Source organism: Hylobates moloch, unplaced genomic scaffold, assembly GCF_009828535.3.
Source record: "Hylobates moloch isolate HMO894 unplaced genomic scaffold, HMol_V3 SCAFFOLD_5, whole genome shotgun sequence".
NCBI lineage: Eukaryota > Metazoa > Chordata > Mammalia > Primates > Hylobatidae > Hylobates > Hylobates moloch.
In genome coordinates, this window is record NW_026652280.1 from 138453148 (window position 1) to 138473648 (window position 20501).

A 20501-nucleotide genomic window follows, 5' to 3' on the forward strand; every position below is an offset into this window, starting at 1 on the left:
GTCCAAAAGATGATTGGTCTTGGAAACTGGTGCCAATGAGACCAGCTTCTACCCAGCCAAACAAAGTCATGTGACCAGTTTTTGAAGCTAAATGAGAGCTGAAAAATTCAGATGAAGGGTCCCCTGCTGATTAGGTTGTGTCAGAAGCAAAGAACTAGATAAGGAGCCACATTTCACTAGCACCAGGAATCAACCTCACTAGCACCAGGAATCAACCTCACCCTTAACTTCTTTGAAATGTCAATTTTATAAGCAGACATAAAGGAGCAGGAAGCTATGCTAGGCAACCATCAACTCATGATCGATGGCCATGATATTCTGGAAGAGTTATAAGTAGTGCATACACACCACTTCTGTAATAAGGTTTTTATTCTTTTTCTGTGAAATAGCCCCTAATTTAGCACAATCTTAACTGTTAGGAAAATATGACCACATCTTTATCAATTTTGATTCATAATAATTTTTTTCTGTAAATTTGACACAGATTTTTCAAGAAAAAAATGCTTTCACAGAAGCATTTTTTAATGTTGTAGGTGGGAATTGCCTGTGCTTTCTAATTAGACCTATAAAAAGCCAGTTCCCACATGCATGAAAGTTCCCTTGGGTTACCAATAGCGGGCCTTGTAGGAATGCTGGGAAATTCAGGCAGTATCGTTGGGGCCAATCTCATGCCATCTGCTCAGCATCCTCAAAAATGCTATTCCAGAAGGCAGTTCTTCAAGTTCTTAAGCATCTTTTTGACTTGACTCAGTGTGGCTGATAAAAATAAACTTCATATTTTGAATCACAATCCCTTGCACACTTTCCTAAAAAATTGGACAAAAATTTGTCAGTCTCTCTAGTCTCAGTTACTGTCTATTTCACAAACTGTACTTAGCCCTGACACCAGTCTCCTGTCTTAATGACTGTATATTAAGAGACACTGTCATCTTGTTAAAGAGCATGCCAAGTGGATATCTCCCTTTGATTACTTGTCCTCCGTTTCTATGGACCTGGAGTCAAAGCAGCCTCTATTATTTGAGTGATAAGTCCACATCTGCTGAATAGAGTCCTCGGTATCAGAGTGAGAGTGATGTTTTTAACTATTTATTATCTGCTTTCTATAAACTCAACTCAAATATAGAAGGAGGCAAGCAGAGACCAAAATGATGTCTTGTTAAGATTCATAGTGTTTTCTCTGAAAAGAACATATTCTTTATCAAGGAATAAGAAAGTATCCTCTTCCCATTTCCTTTAGCATATGAAATATTTACTTGGTAGACCGCCTCTGAAATAACCATTTTCCATAGAGCTCTCATGGCCCAGCCCATTCGTGTGCTGGTTAATTAAGTGTGACCTAAACCAACTTGACTTGAGCTCTGCATTAAACGCACAAAACCCATTTGAGCTGACCAGCAGCAGAAGTGGTACTCAGAGAAATTGGAAAGGATTTCTCCCAAATGCTTTCTACTTACTTACAGCACTCAAGTAATGGTTGAAGATTAGCATATGACATGACAGATTACATTAAGTCATGTCTTTCCAGTGCTTTATGACAGCACTATCACATTAGCTTCTTAGCACTGGCACATTGAGGCATGCAAATGTTTTCAGACCCTCTTATTCAAATCTACAAGCTGACATGGCAGCCCTGATATGATTATTAGTCATTTGAGAGACTTTAATTCACGTCATCAGATAACAGGTTCTGCTAAAAGGTTAGAGAAACTGTCTGCTTTTAATGAAGCTCTCAAAAAAGACCCTCAAAAACGCTGTTACACACCAAGAGCCTGGGTTGACTTTACTGACAAGACCCCTCTAAGAATGAACTTAAGTGGAATAATTAAATAGGCATCTAGACATTGGAAGTGTTGTCTCTTTTGCCGAGCAAATCATGTTGGATGGTTGTGTTTTTCTCCTTCCTCACTGCCCTTCCCCCTGACCCGTTCTAATTTGTGCCCTCCAGAACAGTGTGGGTGACTCTCAGACATTTTTACAATCTGATAACCAATATGAGTGTAGCAAGCAAAAGGATAATTATTTCTGGAACAGTCATTACAGTTTGGGCATAAGGTTTGCCGTAGTTCACAGCAATGGGTTAATGGTATCAGGCCTAAGTGGTGATGTTATTAAAGATCATGAGACTTTGCAATTCATAGTTTGTTTGCTGTAAATCGGTTTGGTAGTCAAATGTTTTGTTTCATATTGCGGTGATCTGCACTTAGACCCCAAGAGAAACCCTGTTTCCAAAATGCTTCCACATGTATCAGTGGAGTTTGGCACCAATGATCTTGTTGGAATGAATGAAGGAAGATGGCCCTAGGAGATATGCTGGCAGCATGAGCAGAAAGCCAGAGAGAGACCTCTGCAGGTGAAAAAAGCATTTGATGAAGGAGAAAAAGGAAGAGCCGTTTTCCTTAATCTGGGAAAGTGAAGGCAAGCGCACATTTTATTTTCTTGTCTTTTCGTTAGCATCCGAAACCATGAATACCAAAACACCACTTCTGGAAAAATTCTTAAGAGCAAACAGTAGAAGTATTGAGCTGTCTCTAAAGCCTGTTTTGTTAGTTTGTTTTTTAATGTTCAATGTCATCTTGTTCACTCAGATTTCTGGAGAAAAAAATATAGTTACAGTTTAAGGCAAAATAATTTTCTACTTTCTGAGAAAATGTTCAAAAGCATTTGATTTGTGGTTGATGTTCTTTCTTTCTTGCATAGATGTTAGTATACATTGCCTTAAGTGAATTAAATATGAATTTAATACTATTCATATTTCCTTATTCTCTTTCTTGTTTCTCTGCAATTTGACAACTATTTTTGTCAATATATTCTTCCATCTATTCTATTTCTGGCCTTCCTTATAGCTTTTCTTCTAACCTAAATTACAATGGTTTCTAAAGTAATCTTGGCTGAAAAAGGAAATAAGATACCAAATATGGAGGATATAAAGGGGCATTGATAAGCAGTAGTGTAAATAAGTTCTTATTTAACTAAGAGATGCTCTAAAAAAAAAAGATCTGAAGAGAACAAAGAAACCCATCAATAAAGATTTAAAAATCAGACTATTCTCTTACCTCAGCAAAACAAAGCATAGACGCATGCTGCGTGTGTGACAGAAGATGGCTCTCTGGAGAATTTTAGTGGCCAGCAGGAAAATGCTGCCAATCCTCCCCTCTCCACCCATTGCTTCCTACTGCTCTGACCCAGCAAGAGTGAGATTTGGGTGGACATTTCAGTTGAACCAAAACAGAGCGAGTATCTGCCCTAAATGAGGTACTCCATTCAGTGCTAGAACAAAAGGGAAATGGACAGCATTTGTCCCCTGTTGCCCTATCCCTCCAGGCTACAGAACAAGGAAGGTGAAAAACTTTCCTTTTCCGCAAGCCGATTTCACTTTGTGAAAATCTGAACTTCTTCATATTTGAAAGCAGTAGCAGGCCTATCCTTGGCACCCCTACACTCATTTTCTATTGTGGTTGATGTCTCTTCCTGCATTTGAATGCTTTTGAACACATTTTCTTTTTCTTTTCTTTTTTTTTTTTTTGCAGGGGGGGACGGAGTCTTGCTCTGTCGCCCAGGCTGGAGTGCAGTGGCACGATCTCTGCTCACTACAAGCTCCGCCTCCCGGGTTCACGCCATTCTCCTGCCTCAGCCTCCTGAGTAGCTGGGACTACAGGTGCCCGCCACCACGCCCGGCTAATCTTTTTGTATTTTTAGTAGAGACGGGGTTTCACCGTGTTAGCCAGGATGGTCTCGATCTCCTGACCTCATGATCTGCCAGCCTCGGCCTCCCAAAGTGCTGGGATTACAGGCATGAGCCACCACGACCGGCCCACATTTTATTTTTCTACTTTCAATTAGAGCTGACCTCCTTTTCACTTTCGATCACACCATTAAAAAAAAAACTTCCTTTCCTCTTTTCAGTGTTTTTTGCTTGAAAATAACTTCTCTAGATTCCAAGTAGCCCAAAGATGGTGTCAGTGCCTAATTCATCTTTGTATGCCAAACTTTGTATGCACAGTGCCTGATATTTGGCTTATGTTCAATAAATGTGTAGTGATCGAATGAATGAGTAAATAGAAAAATAACTTTGGAAGCTATCAATCATAACTATGCAGAGGGCTGTGTTCTCATTCCTGGTCTCGTTCTCCTTTGCCTCCCCTAGCAAGACAGTGTTTCTCTATTGAAGGTCCCTTTTGCCTCCCTGTGATCCCCATTGTATGTATGTAGGTATGCATATGTGTGTTTATGTACATATGCATATATTGCATGTTGACTTCGGTTTTAATGATTTTTCTACGTCATACGTTATGAGCATAATAGTGCTCATAATTTTACTAAAATCCATAGACAAATATATATGAATTAAAACTACAAAATTAGGAATTGTGTATTATGAGCACAACAGTCATCTACTGTTGGTACTTAATCTGCTCTGCCTTCTTGGTGTAGCAGCCAGCACTGGAACCTGGATCTAGTTACCTGTACAAACTCTCCTTTGCTACTAGTACTCCAGCCTCCTAATATTGTTGAAATAAAGGACTTAACAAAAGTTCTTGGCTCACCTGCCTCATCTGTGGGCCTCAGAGACAAAATCCTGGATCTCTGGGTTCCAAAACATATAAAGAGTATACAAATACCGTAAGAATATTATTTATTTGCACGCCAACATTTAACTTCCCACAAAATTTGCCCTGGCTTAAGCAAATTTCCCAGCACAGGGTTCTCCCATTTCTATTCCTCAACAACTCTGGGTTTTAAAAGAAAACAAACATCTGCACGCATAGATTAGAGCCCTCCCATAAACACATGTTCCTATCAAAACCAATCAAAAAGGAAAAAAGAAAGAACAGAGTATTCTACACATTTTTCTTTAGATCTGATGTCTGATTTTCATTAGGTTTAACCTTATTTCTTTTAGATCCTAGGCAGTGACCCAGTATTTATTTTCCTTGCGGGGCCCTGTTCTTGCCAATATTTCACTCTGGCTCCTGGAGACTTTACAGAAGGAGTTCAAGGCCCTCACACTCCCTTTTCTCTTCTGCTGCCCTTGGAGACACACATTTGTCGCATGTATCCTTTATTTCATTTCACAGCTAATTCTGAGCCCTTTCTTTTCTCCTATTCACAACTTCTTAATTTCCCCCTTTTTATTGGATTTATGACTGAATACTTTAATTTATTCATCATATAATGTCTTTAGAACTCTTATTTTTTTTAGTAATTTACAGTGGACCATATGCTTTCTGCTGTTGCCTCCTATTATATTGATCTGTAAAGCTTCTGGGGGCAATGATTAGCATGAAAGAAGCTCTGTAAATGAAAGTTATATTGTATCTTATTTGCTTTCTTTTGAACAAAATATATTTCAGAGTTCTCCATGTGGTATCAGATGTTCTTTAATTTTGCGAGATTTCATATGTGTGTGGGTATATATATATATATACACATATATATATAAAATCTTCTAAAAATAAAAAAAATTTAGAAAATGGAACAATGACTTGAAGTTAACACAGTCCTCAGATTCAGTTTACTAGCTGTATTTCATAGACCATGCAGATTTACAAAGTCAAAACTTCACCCAAAATTCCTTATAAAAGGAGCTTGAGGCTGGGCATGGTGGCTCATGCCTGTAATACCAGCAGTTTGGAAGGCCAAGGCAGATGGATCATGAGGTCAGGAGTTCGAGACCAGCCTGGCCAACATGATGGAACCCCGTCTCTACTAAAAATAAAAAATTAGCTGGGCATGGTGGCATGCCACTGTAACCTCAATGTTAACCTTGAGCCATTTTCCTCTGAGATTCAATGAGATAATTAGACTTGATTACAGAACTGCGAATTCTTTATGAATGGAACCCTATATCCAAATGCAACTTAAAAAACAGACACAAACTGAACTGTTGGGGTTGAAATGGGGGTGGGTATCTAAAGCCTTACTCAGGAGGCCGAGGCAGGAGAATTGATTGAACCCAGGAGGCAGAGGTTGCAGTGAGCCAAGATTGGGCCGCTGCACTCCAGCCTGGGCGACAGAGCAAGACATTGTCTCAAAAAGCAAAAAAAGGAGCTTGAACCACATAGCAATTAGTTTACTTTCAGAGGGCATTCTCTGTTAGACCTGCCTGATCTGTTTGCACAGATCACATGAGATAAAATATAGGCAAGTTCTTTGTTAACTGTGAGGATGATACAAATACCAATGTAAGAATTGTACTCAAGGGGTGGCACTTGCCTCTCTGGGTTCTGATTATCTTGTGCATAAAACAAAGATGACATTAATATCTATCCCTGCAATGTTATGAGAATCACAGGAGAAATGAACATGAAAACACTTTATAAATAGAAAAGTAGTGTACAAAATATTGATAAATATTGCTTAAAAAGCAAAATATAACATATTCATAGTCTTTATTTTTCAGGCTTCATAGGGACTAAAGTATGTTCACTTGAATTCCATAAACAAAGCTTTGGCTTGGATTATTTGTGTTAACAAATAACATGCTCTATCAACTTAAAGATATCAATTGGCCAAAATTATAGAGTGCCACTATTTTTAAACAGATCTTAAAATCATGGTTTTGTGTATGCAACAAAATAATACAATCAATAATATTCCAGCAGCTCCTTAGTGGTCCTTCATAGGTTCCAACATACTGAATGCTGAGAATTTTGCATCTCTTTGTCATTTAAGGAATAAACTCAAGGTCCAGTCCATAACACTGATTAACTTCCTCAACTCAGAGGGAAACTAGCAAAGGTAAGACCCAGAGGGGAGATTATGACAACTGGGCCTCTACCATCAGCTCTCAATGTTAACTTTGAGTCATTTTCCTCTGAGATTCAATGAGATAATTGGACTGGATTACAGAACAGTAAATTCTTTATGGATAGAACTCTATGTCCAAATGCAACTTAAAGAACAGACACAAACTGAACTGTTGGGGTTGAAATGGGGGTGGGTGTTTAGAGCCTTACTCACATGAGTTCTGCCCATACCATGTCAGCTTCCCCACTTCAGCATCAGTAGGCCACCTTAGAAAATCACTGGATGAAATGATTTGTCATATCCCTCTGGCTTCTTCCTAGAAGGCCTTTTTCACTCTGTGTTGTGTCATCCAAGGCCGAACTCAAAGGTCTTTTCTATCTTTTCACCTCTAATTTAAAAGTTTCTTCTCAATTCTTATTATTTGGTAGAGATGTGGTCTCACTCTGTTGCCCAGGCTGGTCTCAAACTTCTGAGCTCAAGTGATTCTCCTGCCATGGCTCCCAAAGTGTTGGGATTATAGGCATGAGCCACTGTGCATAGCCCTCAATTCTTATTTTGAGAAATTTAAGAGATAAGAAAAAATTTTAAAATAACAAAACAAATACTCATATTCAAGCTATTTAATATCAGTAAAATTTTTTCTTATGTGCTATTTATAATTTTAAGAAATAAAACTTTACTTATGTATATATTATACAAAAATATATATTGCTTATTTATTTAATTAAATGTTAAAAAATATTTGTCTTTCTCTAGAGGCAATCATCATCATGAATTTACTGTGTTTCTTTCCCATTCATATTTTAGTACAGACACAAAACAAAACTTATATATGCTTCCACAAAAAATAAGTAACATTTTTGGTTATAAATTTATAACAGATATAATGTTATGCTTCTTGTTTTTTCACCCACACTTAGGGAATGAGTAATTATGTAAATGAGATACTGCCAGGCTGATTATGTTTTTAAAACAATTGTAGTTTTTCTCCATCTGAATATTCCACATTTATTTAAACATTTTCCTATCAATGAGCTTTTAGGTAGTTTTTTCTCTTCATTTAAGTAATTCTATATGTGTGCTTTTATCACTGTCTCTCTATCACTGTAAGGGTCACTCTACATTGTGTACCTAAAAATGTATGGCTGAACCCAAAGGTATTTACTTTAGACAATTCCTGTGCATCTGTAATTATTTTAAAATAAAAATTTAAAAATATTAGATACTTTTTGGAGATTCTTAATCCATTTTTAAAATTTTTTGTCTTTTTGTTTCATTTCTCTGTATCTGTGCTCTTTTAGGGAAGATTTCCTCTGTTGTATCTTCCAATTAATTAATTCTCTCTTTAGCTATATCTTTTAACCTATCTCTTTAGTTTCTTTTTTTTTTTAACTAACCACATTTATTTTTGGTTATCTCCATTTATTCTTGGTTCTTTTTCATGTCTACATAGCTGCTTGTGTTTCATAACCTCACTTTTCTGATTTCTCTCTCTTATCTCTAATTCCCTTGATGTAGATTTTCCCCTTTGTTACACATTGTACCTCACTGACAGCAGAATTTCTCATCCTGCATGATTGTTTTCTCCTATGTATGGCCTAGATTGTAGTGGCTTACTATAGGGTGGTTTTGTAACCAGGTCCTACAGTTTTTTAACTAATGTTTCTGATCTGTGTATTTCCACACCACATGATTCAAATTCAAGTGCCATTCTCAAATGATTTGCATTTCACAGATTACTATTTATATTTGTGGACCCAAGTGGGCAGCTAGCTTTATGCTTCAACCTAGCCAGAGAACAGAGATATTCAAATTCCCCTTTATGGAACTTAGCTTCTTCTTGGCTTAGACTTTAGACTCTGATATCTGCTTCATCTCTTTCTACATACTGATTGCAGTTTCAACTATTGTCACATGTGGATGTTAAAACCCCACCACCCCTAATATCTTCCTAAATAAGTCCCTTGACCTACTACAGTAAGTTTCTTCTTTCTTTCTTTCTTTCTTTTTTTTTTTTTTGAGGCAGAGTCTTGCTCTGTCACCCAGGCTGGAGTGCAGTGGCACTATGTCAGCTTATTGCAACCTCTGCCTCCCAGGTTGAAGTGATTCTCATGCCTGAGCCTCCTGAGTAGCTGGGATTGAAGATACATACCACTACACCAGCTAATTGTTTAATATTCTTAGTAGATAATGGGTTTCGCCATGTTGGCAAAGTTGGTTTCAAACTCCTGAACTCAAATGATACTCCCATCTCGGCCTCCCAAAGTGCTGGCATTACAGGCATGAGCCACCATGCCCAGCGTACAATAGATTTCTTAAACTTACCTGGTACCTTGAAGTTTTTTCCCTTTCTTAAGAGCATTCAAGTTCAGCTATATATTTTGAAGAGAAAAATTAACTATTTTCTTTGGCACTTCTAAGCCCTTGGATCAGAAGAGAAGGGTATTTTATATGCTCTTAACATCACTAGTTTGTCCCAGAATGCTGCTGCTGTATGTTACTGTCTACCACGTATTCCTGGGTTTTTATGAGGTCTCTTTTGACTTTTAAGGCATAGCTCATCAAACTTTGAATTCCTTATGACACCCATAATATTTCCTGGCCCAGAGTGGAGTCTTGTTGAATAAATACATTAATTAAAGGATTAGATGACTGGACAGGATTTTTTTGCCACACCCTACTTTTGGTGAATATTTCTCTCTATCTAGACAGATAGCTCATGCAAGATTTATTATCTCTAGATGTCTGAGATTCTGTTAATCAACTTGTCTAGTACCACAGATGGATAATGCTGAATAAAACACAACAAAGCATTCAGGAAGGTATTAATTCTATCTGCTTCCAAGTCTATACCATGGTTCATACTGGCTCCATACTTGCTTCCTGATGGCAGTCTAGAGAGAATTTTGCTTATCCACTAATAGCAGTGAAACATTATGTTTCACAGTTAGATAAAAAGAGGCCTACAAACTAAAAAAAAAACAAAAAAAAGCATTTTGTAAAAATAAAGGAGGCATGGAAAGCAACAAAATGAAGAACTAATTCTGTTTATTTTTAATGGTTGTGAAATTTAACTTGAACAAATATCTGCCAGTGTGCTACATTCCCTGGAGTCTTTCCCCCTCTCAAATATTCATTTTCAGGAATTGTACTAAAAATAAACCCAAGAGTTTCGTTTTGACAGCACTCCGAAGTTCTCATCCTTTTTCAATAATTTCGTTACGTATAATAAACCTTAGTTGGCCCAAGGTTATTCTGGCTCATACAAGCCCTTCTTCACCTAACTCAGGTAATATTTTCATCTGCCATTCATCAAAGCTACTCTGTTTTCTGAGAATTGTATAGATAAGTTAGGCATCCTGTATGTATCCATCCTTATGCATTTCACTCTGGAAAAAGTAGTGAAAATACTTGTCTTCCGGGAAAATATCTACCAAAATTTCAAAGTTGACTCTAAGTCTGCTCATTGTTGCTCTCTCTTCCTAGGCAAAGAGAAAGGTTTCTTTGAAACTCTCCCATAGACTTTTGTTAAGGCCTCTAATTTAACAACTATAATACAAAATAAATTTAACAATTAAAATATAAAATAAATGTGATAGTTTTTTCTTGGATAATCTACTTGAAATTTTTGAAGGTAGACATTTTTAGAGTAATGTCAGGTACCTAATAGATACCCGAAAACATTTGATGAAATAAAACTATTTCCAGAAGCGTTTACACATAAGGACATTTTCTCCATAGATTCTGACTCTCTAATGAGTAGATGACTGACCTAGGTGAAAGCTTAGCATCAGATCCACTCAATTTGCTAGGACCACTCGGCTTCCTTCACTGGGACTCTCTCTTTGTTGCCTGATGCCTGTATCTGCTAACTTCTGCCTTGTCTGACCAATGAGTATTTGGCCTATTACCAAAGTGACCGTATCATCTATTGCAGAGTGAAAGAAGGCTCTGTTAATAATTATGCCAAGACAACAGGTATAAACTGGGGCTGCCCTGAGCAAACTGGGATGTATGATGACTTGCCTATTGATTGCTTAACCTAGTATATTTTGCTTTGCCTGATATTTATAGCCCAGTAGTTTTCTAAGTGAAAGTCATATTCTTTTTTTTTTTTTTTTTTTTTTTTTTTTTTGAGACGGAGTCTTGCTCTGTCGCCCAGGCTGGAGTGCAGTGGCGCAATCTCGGCTCACTGCAAGCTCCGCCTCCCGGGTTCACGCCATTCTCCTGCCTCAGCCTCTCTGAGTAGCTGAGACTACAGGCGCCCGCCACCACGCCCGGCTAATTTTTTTTTGTATTTTTAGTAGAGACGGGGTTTCACCGTGGTCTCGATCTCCTGACCTCGTGATCCGCCCGCCTCGGCCTCCCAAAGTGCTGGGATTACAAGCGTGAGCCACCGCGCCCGGCCGAAAGTCATATTCTTTAATAATAATCACCACTTACAGTGCACCCCATATAGACTGAACTGTTTAATAAACTACTTCTTTTTTATGGATAGGGAAATTAAGGCTAGTAAGCTAAGTGATTTATCCAAGACCACCCAGCTTTGAATTAGTAGATATAAAATTTGAACGTGGGTCTTTCTGGCCACAAGATAGATTTCCTTTTTGCCATGCAGTCCTTATTCTATTACCACACCAAAAGGTCATATAAATTCCATTGCTATAGGCAATTTTTACAATATAGCATCTCCCTTAACACAAGTGAAACATTTGCTAGGACTTGGAAACATTTTAGGGGATTGAAAATTTTCTTTGATATGTAAGATTTAACTTGTACAGCTTGGATTTTCATTTCTCACCGTGCCTTTTCTACGGGCTTCACATCTGTCTATTCCTTCCTCTCTGTGTCATCCTTACCCCTTTTATCCTTCTTTATCCACTTTTTCCCCTTCACTATTAAAAGTCCTTTGCATGACTGAGATTCCATGAATTTAGTATTAAGAAAAATAAGCTTGAGTGTTGATTCAGCTCTTCAGCATGTTAATATATATGGTGCTCACAGCAATTTGACAGTCCACACCCAGTGAATTCTGAGGTTCGGTGAATTGCAGTTGTTATGTTTCCCTAAGTTACTGTACGGTTTAACACTTACAGACAAGGGTGCAGCTCCAGGGATAAGATGAGTTTTTCCAGAGGTTAGAGAAACCTGGGGCTTGGTTGAAATTAGTCCTTCCTGTTAGCAGCACTTATTACTCTTACAAACGGGGCAGCCTTTAATGCCAGAGCTTCCCACCAAGAGGGAAAAGCTTGGGGGCCTGACTCGGTGACCACAAATTCCAGGTGTGATGTGGGAGAATATCTGAGATAAGAGACAATAAAAGTGGTAGGAACTGTGAAAAATCTATTGTACAGGAGGTGAAAGGGGAGAGATTAACTCAGTAAGTTGTCAGCTCATTTTCTTACTGTGCTATCATGAGCTTTAACTAAAAAAGAAAAAAAATCTGTTTGATCTCCTGTATTGGAGATGTATTTCAAGGCCTGTATCTGTCACTGAAATCTACAAAGTGTGCTTCAGCTATAAATCTCTATCCTTGAATGTACACATGCAATTATCTTAGAGAGATCTGGCTTCCATAAAAATGACAATTGTCATTCCTGATCTTGCTTTCCTTCATAAAAATATAATGTTTATGTTTATAAAATAACCTTCAATTGATAAGTAACAGAGAAATTTATGCCATTATCATATTAGATGTCAAACCCTTAAATGTCTCTCACTAGTCAGGAAAAAGCAATCCTTTTACTTAAACTTTATTTCTTTCAGTACAGCAGCTCTCAAAAGTCATCAGTAAAATTACTTTCCCAATTAAATGTAGTTAAGATTCCATGGGTTAGAAACATTTTGGATTTGTGTGCATCCTGACTGTGATGTTGCTTCTAGCTGTAAGTATAATAATGGTTTGAGAGAATGAACTATTTCCTCCAAGTTTCCACACTATTGTCCAGAAATTATGTCTGCAATTGTTGGGTTGAGTTTGCCAAATGACACCGCATTCTTACTATTCAATGACTGTACTCTCTATCTGAGAACTGTTTTGTGCTTTTCAAATGTAAGAGCCTGAGCTAAAAATAAACTTAATCAATGTTGTAGGATCTACTAGTCATGGCAATCCCCCATGAGTTTTACATTCATGAAAGTCAGGCCATGGTTTGGTGGGAGCAGGAACTGTTCATAGCATATTCTGTGGTACATTGTAGGTATTTAATAAACATTCGTCAAATAAATTAGTAATATTTATTAAGGGGGTAATAATAATAGATAACATATATTGAGTGTTTATAAGGCACAAGACCCTGTTATCAGTGCTACACATGCATCGTCATATTTTTTTCTCATTAAACCTCTATGAGATAAATTTTACAAATGAAGAAATCTGGTGCACAGAGAAGTAACTAGCCCAAGATCTCTTCTGAAGCAGGTGATAGAGCGAACACGCCAATGGCCGTGGTCTAAGTCCAAAACTTACTCTCTTAGTCACTACATTGTGCTGAATGTATGTTTTCATATTTGTATGTTAACTAATTTCCAGCATAATAATTTTGGTTCCAGTGTTGAAGGTAATAGTCATAAGGGGTGGTTGTTATTTTTTTGAAACTGTTATTCTGCGTGTCAAGCTTATATTATGTACTTGCCATATTATCCTTTCACTAGCTCAGAGGTTATTGTTATTACTCCGATGATGTTGATTAGATAATGAATGTCAGAGGAGTCAGAAACTAGCCCCAGGTCATATAACAAAGTAAGTGACAACAGAGGGTTTGAACTCAAGTTTAACACATTTCAAAGGCCATGACTTTTCCACCACGACAGTGAATACCTTACATGATTGGACTAGGCCTATGTGAATTCACTAAATCCTACAGGTGTGATTTGTCATTGTTTCTTATCTGTTGTTAAAATCAGTTTTATAAGAGCCAATCATCAAGAAGAAGGCCTTCAGATATGTACATCAACAATGTGATTCAGACTAAATGTCTGAGGTGTATTTTCAGGATTCTGCAGAGAAAAGGAACCAATGGAAGATATATATGATTTATTTTAAGGAATTGCTTCATGCTATAGTGGGGGCTGGCAAGTATAACATCTATAGGGCAGGCTGGCAGGCTGAAAAGTTGACAGGAGTTGAAACATTGCAGCCATGAGGCATAGACAATGGGCTGATTATAAAGATCTGACTTAAGTATGCACATACCCCATCAAAGTGCATTCACGAGAGACCCTCAAGGACTCACATAGATGGTTTTCAAACTCCATCTAGTCAGTACTGCTCTCAGACTTGGACAAGAGAGGCTTTGAGCCAGGGTTCCATACCTTAAGGCACTTTGTCTTGGTGGCTATAACCCCTGCCATAGGCTTATAGCATGTAATCTGTGGGGCTGAGGGGATGTGTCTACCAGGAGCCTATGCCTGCTTTCTAGACCATGATCTGGGTACTTGGGACCCAGAATTTCTCTGAAAAAAAAAAAAAAAAAAAAAAAAATGGCCTGAACCTGAACGGTCATTTCTCTTAAATTTTACCTCCCAAGGGTGTACTGCAAGGCCAGTTTGCAGAGATTGTGGACAAGATCATGGACAGTGTTTGTAATTACGGGTAGGGTGTCCAGAGGTTACATATGAAGTCCCATTGTGGGCCATGGAACTTGGAATGGTAAGAAAAGTTGGGGAGATTGTGAGCTGGGTTCCAAGGGCAGAGAGCCAGGAGCTGGTCTTTCTCATTCTAGAATTTTCCATCACAAACTGAGGAGTACAAGAATTCTAGATTTAAACATAGTCTTCTCCATCATTATGAAGATATATTTGACAAAGTAGGGGATAGAATATGTTTTATTTAATGATTGCTTAGTTTTATTTATAACAATTTATCTTAAATATTTAGACATATGGTCTCCATTTGTCCTCTTGCCCTGGGCTCCGTAAATGTTAAGTAAGGGCCTTTCCTTCAGACCCCTTGAGGATTCCTCAGAGTTACGTGAGAAGTGGAGGAGGCTGAGCACAGAGTTTGAGCTTCCCAATTCCATCTTTAATTAGAATAGTACTTTTATTTATTAGTTTATCATGTCAGACTTTGTTGAACAAAATAATTCTGCTGGCTTAAAAATAAATGTTTGAAAACCACAGGCTTCCAGGCACAGTGGTGCACACCTATAGTCCCAAATACTACAGAGGCTGAGACAGGAGAATCCCTTGAGCCCAGGAGTTCAAGACCAGCCTGGACAACATAGATCTCACTGGTTAAACAAATAAAAATAAAAAACACTATAAACCATAAGCAAGTGTCGTATTAAAATTTGAAGGGATCTTAAAAGTCTTCTAACAAAATTTCATAATTTTGCTAATGAGAAAATGGAGGCCCATGGAAGATAAGAGAGTCCTAGGGTCCTTGACTAGTGCTCTCTGCGATATTGGCTATGATCATGGCTTGTCTTTGCCAGGCTCCTTGAAGAAGCAGTTTGAGATGAAAGTGTAGAAGAGAGAAGTTTTCTTAAAGATATCCAGCATACTGGTTGGGCATGGTGGCTAACGCCTGTTAGCCCAGCACTTTGAGAGGCCAAGGCAGGCGGATCACGAGGTCAGGAGATAGAGACCATCCTGGCCAACAGGGTGAAACCCCGTTTCTACTAAAATAAAAAAATAGCTGGGCATGTTGGTGCATGACTGTAGTCCCAGCTACTCCAGAGGGCTGAGGCAGGAGAATCGCTTGAACCCAGGAGGTGGAGATTGCAGTGAGCCGAGATCGTGCCACTGCACTCCAGCCTGGGAGACAGAGCGAGATTCTGTCTCAAAAAAAAAAAAGATATCCAGCATATCTTATCAGGAGCCTCCTTATGCCTATTACAGTGGCTCAGTTATCCAAATTTCTCCCCTTTTGCACTCATCTTTATTGAAATTTTGGCAGAAGAAGGTGCAATTGTTTAGTAAGATTATAAATTATCTGGTGCCACTTCTGGTGGCAATGGCATTTTAATCTTTTTCTCTCATTTTAAAATGAATTATTTCTTGGTGATTAAATAAGACAGGCATTGCAATTTGTGTATACATTGGAGTCAAGCAGGGAGAGCTTTAGAATTTTGTACACTACCTATATTTTCACTCATTAGGCTCTCTCTGAAGGTAAAGAGTTAATAATGTAAGCGATCTAGAAAGAGTATAAATTTTTACATCTTTCTATCCTTTTAGATTGCAGAGAGAATCAAAGAGCAATAACCCCACGTAACAATTAGCTTAGATTTGCATGCCCTTGCCCATGAAACAATAGGATCTCGTTTAAAGATTTCTGGGAGACTAGAAGAAAACCTGTTCTACAGTAGAAAAGTGTAATGGAATCTTCAGCTTCTTCCTTGGAAGATCAGAGACTTGGAGTCCATGCTCCCTGGACAGAGCACACCTTAACAACCACAACTATTCTCAACTGTCCCCAGCTCAGACCCCCTCCATGGACTTGATGCCAATCCTACTTTTCCCAATCCTCTTTTTCTTCTCTCTTTCAGAACTTTCAGCATCTATTTTCTCTCTACCACCACTCTCACGGAAGGCTGACCTCCAATTTGTGCAAGGCTCCGGGTTGTTTATTCTCATGATGTTCTCTCCATTCTGCTTTTATCATTCCACATTCAATGGCTTAGTTTCATTTATTCAGGGAGGTGATGGAACTAACGTGGAGGTGATGCTGGCACTATTTAGAGCTTCCATCTCTATATACTGATGGCCTAAAATCCCCATGGCCTGAGGCTTTGGAGACACAGAGCCCTTGGTAGATGACTTTTACAGTCTGGGCAGGAAGCTGTGCCATGTTTGACTCTAGGCAGCCTAGTGGATGTCCTAGAAGCATAGTGGAGGAATTCTGCAAGGAGCAATGTCTCTCTGTTGCAGCAAACACTACATGTAAAGACAACCTAGATACTAGTTTGTCAACTTTGGGACATTGTCTTCTAATGTGCATGTCAAATGCAGTAGGCAAAGAGGGTCTAATTATGTATATTATTATATTAAGTTGGTGCAAAAGTAATTGCGGTTTTTGCCATTACTTTCAATGGCATAACCCACAATTATTTTTTGTACCAACCTGATAGAAAAGTCTACTGATAATGATAATGCGTATAGATTCAGGGAACTAACAAAATGGGGGAAGAAATGGTAAGGCATGATTTTGCTGTGTAAGAGAAATAATCATTAAAGCAATTAAAATGTGCTATTTGGTTTTTATACCTTGTTATCATACTATTAGGTTGGTGCAAAAGTATTTGTGGTTTTTGCCATTAAAAGCAAAACAAAAACCGCAATTACTTTTGCACTGACCTAATATTATAATAAGTATGCATAGTTTTCTTATGCATAGTTTACATCAAACTTTTTATCTGTTTAAGCATATACTATTTTCTCTTTGCTTATTTCAGTTTTCAGAAAATATCATTCAACGTTTTTCAATGTAGCATGATTACCCTCAACTCTCAAAAAACACTATCTATGAAACCTGAATAAATATATCTAAAGTTTAGTGGTAATATAAGATATCCTTGACAAAAACACATATGTACATCCATAGTTTGTATACACATTTTGAAACTCCTTGATATTTTACCTACATGTATTATAAAATATATAATATGAATAATATATAATATTAAAGTAACACATGATTTATTAAACAGAGAATAAGCTTGCTCTCTGAATTTCAAGTAGGTTTAAGGATGAGTTAGGGAGCCATAAAGGCTGGTAAACAATTGGATTTTCTGACCACATTACAGATGGAAGAAAACAGGACTGACCCTCCTAGAGTGAGCGAGCTTATTAGAAACATTGTAGGTGTGGTGGTGAACAATGTGGGCTTTGGGGCCTCACATCTGGATTCAAATCTCAGTCCGTTACTTAGTGAACAATTACTTGCCCTTTCTGTGCCTCAATCTTCTTAACTACAAAATGTAAATAATAACAGAACCTACATCATAGGGTTGTTGTAAGGACTAAACCTCTTTTACATATATACATGTATATATATACACACGCACACACACATACACATATATATTTATACATTATATAACACATGTATACATATACATACAAATATATAAAAATATATATGTATATATTAATCAAACCAGTGTTTCTCTTTCTCAAAATAAGATAGTAGAGCTGAAAACTTATGTAATAAGAAAGTTGTTGGATAGTTCTCGGAAGGAAATGTCGTACCATATTTCTGATGAGTTATAAACTGAGATCCATAGAATCTCGCAGAAAGATTAAATATCTTTAACTGAAGGCTCCCAAATGCTAGACTCAATAGCTGTGTATTTACCCCAGCAGGCTCCAAGATTAAGTTCAAACTTACTGCAATATTGTCTTCTATTTGAACAGAAGACTAAAGTTGGATTCAGCTGGGATTATTAATGATTGTATTTATTTGCACCTAAGTATTATATTTCTTTAAGTTGCACATTATATACATATTTACAAATTTAGTAAGCGTTAAAATAACCAAAGGTGAAATTACCAAAAAGTGTCATATGTGTGTGTATATGTGTGCATAAATTGTACACACACATACACACACACACACACACAATGGAAGCAGGTATTAAAATCAGACGCTCAGTCTGTTTGGGAATCCTACACAGAGGACTACAGTCTAGGCACCATTATTCACCTGGTGACAGGTACCCAAGTTGTAGATGTGGTATCTGAAAGGAAATAAACAACCTTACACATGCAAACCTTGCAAACAAAACCTAAAAGTGATGGCTGTTGTCACTTCCCCAGCAACTTTAACAAAATTCTTTCATTCCACTGAATTAAACAGAAAGAGCACCAGGCTCCTAGATTCTAAGCCCACCTTTGCCTCTGAACATTTCTGTGGCCTTGGGCCATTTCCTTCACCTTTCTTAGCCTCAGTTTCCTCACAAGGACATTTGACCAGATGATTTATAGGGCATCTTCTAACTCTAAGATTATGTGATGTTGAATTCTGCCCATGTGAGGAGTTTGAAGAAGGATGGAGACAAGTCAATTTGGACAGGAAATAGAACTTGTGTGATTCTAAAAATACTGAAATAAAAATATAAACTCTAGATTAAATTCCTTAGAAACTTGTAATTATTTAACATCTTTTTAGAATGGTATATATTCCTGTTCAGTAATTTCAAATTTTATACACATTTTTAGCAATATGTGTAAAATACATAGAGCTTTGCTAACCACGAGCAATTGTTATGTCTTATAATATTCGCTGCTTCTCTGTTGTAAATTTTTAGCATAAAAGGAAAAAGCCTTTCCTTTTCATGGATACTACAGCTTGATAGCTACAAGTCCAAAACTATGCCACAAAAGAAAACAAAATTTTAAGCTTTAGATAATCTTTAAATCTGTTCTTTGCTTTCTGAATCTTTAAAATTTCTGGGATTTTTGTGTTCTTCAGATGCTATTTCTTAATAACCACACAAGATATTCAATTTTCATGTCCAAAAATGTTTTATGGCCTCCTAATTAAAAAGAAAAGATTCTCCATATTGTTGTGTGGTTACTTTATTGTGTTGGATACTGTGCTAAACACTTTCTAGATATTGATTTATTTAGTCCTCTCCATAAGCCTGTTGCATGAGGTAATCTAAAAACCCATTTTACAGGTAATAGAAGTAGACAGTAGAAATCTTAATTATGTAGTTTGTAAATGTCACAGTTGGAATTCAAAACCTTTGTCAGTTTGCTGCAAACTTTATCCAAATTTTAAAAAATAATGTCAATGCCAAGGCTATAAATGCTCAGTTTTCCAGTACTTTACTTCAATTTGAATATTTACCATGGTACTGAAATACATTGTTGTTAAGTGAATTTATTGTTAATGGATTAATAACTAAATATATTAACTATGTGAATGTATGTATTCTTTCCATCTATGGTGCTTTTGAATCTGACCAGGAAGTAATACCCTCTAATCAATGACCACATCCTGAGAGTATTTTATTTAATAAATAGCCAAATGCACTTATTGTGTGCAAAGCACTAACCCTTTATAGACATCAACTCAATTGATTTTCATTCTAATGCAATGAGTAACTACTATTATTATCTCCAATTGTACAGATGAGAAAACTGAGTCACAGAAAGGTTAAGACACGTGCCCACCATTGTATAGCTAGTAAATAAATGGCTAAAACCAAAACACAAGTAGTCTGTATCCAGAGTCTGGGATTTTAACTTAGTATATTTTACTTGATTTCTCATTTAAAAAAAATGCTTTGATACTATCTTCCCACTTTGCAGTTTTAAAGGTTTGAGTTTTAATTGACTGCTAAAGCTACCGACAATATTTGCCAGCTCTCACAGAACTAAACAGGGAGATCACAAAGAAATGCCCAGAAGCAATCTCCAATACTTGAGAATCTCCTGCAAACTAGGCACTGTATAAAGTTCCACAGACAATACAAGTTACAGAAACTTAAGTATGGCTATCTCATTCTTTTTATTGCACTTGATCAACATCACAGATAGTTTTGTGTTGATCTTACATAGTTTTGTTATGACCAGAATTCTAGGAAAGAAAGCAGCAAGCACACAGTTCAACTTTGAAGTTTGCCCATGCTAGTGGTTAAGAGTTAATTTCCATCAGCATCTGAAAAGTTAACTTTTCCAAGCATGGCAGCTTTTCTCAAAGATGTGTGTGTACTTGGTGCTTGAGCTCTTGACTTCAGTCCATAGATGAACTGCTTATTTTAGAAAGCTCAGCTAACCTGAAGGCCATCGGCTCACTGTTGGGT